The sequence below is a fragment of the Chiloscyllium plagiosum genome, chromosome 12 (assembly GCF_004010195.1).
Source record: "Chiloscyllium plagiosum isolate BGI_BamShark_2017 chromosome 12, ASM401019v2, whole genome shotgun sequence".
NCBI classification, from domain to species: domain Eukaryota; kingdom Metazoa; phylum Chordata; class Chondrichthyes; order Orectolobiformes; family Hemiscylliidae; genus Chiloscyllium; species Chiloscyllium plagiosum.
Genome location: NC_057721.1, coordinates 32165925 through 32170138, shown reverse-complemented (window position 1 = coordinate 32170138; position 4214 = coordinate 32165925).

Here is a 4214-nt window from a genome sequence, read left to right as displayed (position 1 = left end):
AGTGGTGGAGGCTGGTCCAATTGCAACATTTAAGAGGCATTTGGATGGGTATATGAATAGGAAGGGTTTGGAGGGATATGGGCCGGGTGCTGGCAGGTGGGACTAGATTGGGTTGGGATATCTGGTCAGCATGAACGGGTTGGACTGAAGGGTCTGTTTCCATGCTGTACATCTCTATGACTCTATGACCGTCAAAATTGGCCTTCCTCCAATTTTGAACTTCAACTTTTAGATCTGGCCTATCCTTTTCCATCACTATTTTAAAATTAATAGAATTATGGTCGCTGGCCCCAAAGTGTTCCCCCACTGACACCTCAGTCACCTGCCCTGCCTTATTTCCCAAGAGAAGGTCAAGTTTTGCACCTTCTCTTCTAAGTACATCCACATACTAAATCAGAAAATGTTCTTGTACACACTTAACAAATTTGTCTCCATCTAAACCCTTAACACTATGGCAGTTCCAGTCTAAGTTTGGAAAGTTAAAATCCCCTGCCATAACCACACTATTATTTTTACAGATAGCTGAGATCTCCTTAGAAATTTGTTTCTCATTTTCCCTTTGACTATTAGGGGGTGTATAGTACATTCCTAATAAGATGATCATCCCTTTCTTATTTCTCAGTTCCACCCAAATAACTTCCCTGGATATATTTCTGGGAATATCCTCCCTCAGCACAGCTGTAATGCTATCCCTTTTTTAAAACACCATTCCCCATCCTCTCTTGCCTCCCTTTCTGTCATTCCTGCAGCATTTGTAACCTGGAACATTAAGCTGCCAGTCCTGTCCATCCCTGAGCCATGTTTTTGTAATTGCTATGATACCCCAGTCCCACGTTCCTAACCATGCCCTGAGTTCATCTGCCTTCCCTGTTCAGCCTCTTGCATTTATTTAAATGCAGCTTAATTGATCAGTTCTATCTTGTTTCCTGCATGCTCTGATTTTTTGACCCGCCTTTGTTCTCAACTGTACCAGTCTCAGTTTGAAATTTTTCCTCACTATCTCCCTGGGTCCCACCAACTCACCTTATTCCTTTAAATCCTCCCGAGCAGCTCTAGCAAATCTCCCTGCCAGTATATTAGACCCCTTCCAATTTAGGTGTAATCTGTCCTCCTTGTACAGGTCACTTCTTCCCCAAACCAGCTTCCAATGATCCAAACATGCGAATCCTTATCTCGTACACCAGCCACACATTCATCTGCTCTATCCTCCTATTCCTGCCCTCACTAGCTTGTCACACCGGGAGTAATCCAGATATTACTCTTCTCGAGGACTTGCTTTTTAAATTCCTGCCTAACTCTTTGTAATCTCCCTTCGGAATCTCAACCTTTTCCCTTCCAATGTTATTGTTCCAATGTGAACACTGACCTCCTGCTGGTCCCTTCTCCCCCTTGAGAACATTCTGCACCCTCTCTGAGACATCCTTGGTCCTGGCACCAGAGAAGCAACACACCATTCTGACAGAAACATCTATCTGTAACTCGGACTAGAGAGTCCACTAACACAATCGATCGCTTGAGAGGAACCTGAAGTACCTCTCAATACATTACAGCCAGTCTCAATACCAGAAACTTGGCTATTCATGCTGCATTCCTCTGAGAATCCATCACCCCCTACATTTTCCAAAGCAGCATACTTGTTTTAAATGGGGATAGCCACAGAAGACTCCTGCACTGTTTGCCTACCTTTCTTACCTTTCCTGGAGTTAACCCATCTTATTGACTGTATCTGAACCTTTCCCCCACTTCCTCAAACTGCCATCCATCACATCCCCTTGCTCTTGTAAATTCCTCATTGCCTCGAACTGCCTATCCAACCCATCCATTCGATCTGATAGGATTCACAACCACCGGCATTTATTGCAGAAATAATCCTCAGTAACCCTAAAGTCCCACATCCAACAAGAAGAGCATATCACTCTACTAAACGTCATTTTTGCTTCTTTCAATCTACAGGCCCAGAAAATAACACTGTCTTATTCCTTTACAAAACACTGCTCCAGGTTAAATTAATACTTATGGCTTATATTTAATTTTAATCAAGGAACATAGCTCAATAAAACATATAATCAAGAAATAACCCACTCTACTTACTAATGCAGATTTACTTTAAGACCACACTTAAAATCCACTTATCTGCGTCTGTGCTGTGACCTTGCCCAGACAGGTTCCTCTAAGATCAGTTGTGAATTTCACTGTTTTTTAATTTTCCCAGACGCACTCCAATGTCTAGCAATACATGAATTCAACAGCAAAGGCAGTAACTGTAAACCCTGTCAGTTAGCAATGTGTGTTTCTCTCTCTCTCTCTCCTGCACTGACCTCACTATGTGCTTCCTTTGTCTGTTCTTCTCCCTTTTAAAAGTGCTGTTGTTTTGACTTTTTTCTTCTCAAAATTTCCAAAACAATGCAACAGCATATTCACCAGTAATTGCTGCTTCTGGAATTCATGGAAATCATCTCCAACACCTAAAATACCTCATAAAAGTAGCAGCTGTTATAGAAATTTTTCCCATCCCCCATCTTGGATTACCCAGAGTCTGTTAAGGATCATTCTTCTGGAAGAGAGGGAAGCAGAAATTTTCTCTCTCAGCAGATTAAGACACTTTGGAATTCTCTTCATCAAAAGGTTGTGAAGATGAGATCACCGAGTTTTTTTTAGACAAAGGTGACTAGATTCTTATTAGGCAAAGGAACCATGGGTTATCAGGTGTAGATCAGTACCTTTTCAACAGCACAGAAGTTGAAGACTTTGTGGTTTTTCCCTCGGTCAGTCCATCCAAATTCCAAAGCAACCTACCTGCAGTGCAAATAGAGAGCAGGCTGTTGCCACTTTTTAAGTGTTTGGATTTCAGAACTGAGAAATGTCCCATCTCTTCTTGCCCAATCTAGGAATATTATCATATAAACACACAAAATAAGAACAGGTGAAATCTGTTTTGCCTCTTGAGCCTGTTTACTCTTCCATTCCATAAGATTGTGGCAATCTGTGTTTATGTGTCAAATTCCCCATTCCCATCTACTCCCACTAACGTTTGATACTCCTGCCTGACAAGAACTCATCTACACCTTTGTAAAAATATTCAATGACCCCCACCTCCACCACCTTCCAAGGCAGAAAGTTCTAAAGTTCCAAAACAATTTCTCATCTGTATCCGTAAGGGCTGGCCCCTATATTTTTATGGAGTGGTCTGGACACATCCACAGGAGGAAACATGCTTTCTGCATCCATCCTGTCAAACCCATTCAGGATCTTATGAGGTTCCATCAAGTTGTCACTCATTTTTCTATATCCCATTGGAAATAAGTCAAGTCTGTCCAACCTGTCCTCATAAAACAATCCACTCATTACAGACATTATGCTCGTAAACCACTCCTGAACTGCCTCTAAGCTTTTACATTCTATTATATGTCAGGAGACCAAATTGCACTCAACATTGTTTCATCAATGAATGTAGTATAACCAGAGTCATCTTTCAACCATAAACTTTCAGCTGACCGTTCTTTAAACCTGAAGTAACATTTCTGGAGTAATCTCAATAACAAATAAAAACGCAGAGAGTGATTGTAGATGGAAAGTATTCAGCCTGGAGGTCAGTGGTGAGTGGTGTCCTGCAGGGCTCTGTTCTTGGGCCTCTGTTGTTTTCAGTTTTTATAAATAACTTGGATAAGGAGGTTGAGGGGTGGGTTAGTAAATTTGCCGACGACACAAAGGTTGGAGATGCCGTTGATTGTATTGAGGGCTATTGCAGGCTGCAGCGCATTGACAGGATGCAGAGCTGGGCTGAGAAATGGCAGATGGAGTTCAACCTGGATAAATGCGAAGTGATACATTTTGGAAGGTCGAACTTGAATGCTGAATATAGGATTAAAGACAGGACTCTTGGCAATGTGGAGGAACAGAGGGATCTTGGTGTTCAAGTGCATAGATTCCTCAAAGTTGCCACTTAAGTGGATAGGGTTGTTAAGAAAGCATAAGGAGTTCTGCCTTTCATTAATTAACAGCCACAAGGTTTTGCTGCAGCTCTACAAGATCCTGGTGAGACCACACTTGGAATATTGAATCCAGGTCTGGTCGCCCTATTACAGGAAAGATGCTGAGGTTTTGGAGTGGGTACAAAGAAGGTACTTTTCCCCAGGGCAGCATTGACTGGCACGAGGGGTCATAGTTTTAAGCTATTAGGAGGAAGGTATAGGGAGACATCAGAGGGAGGCTCT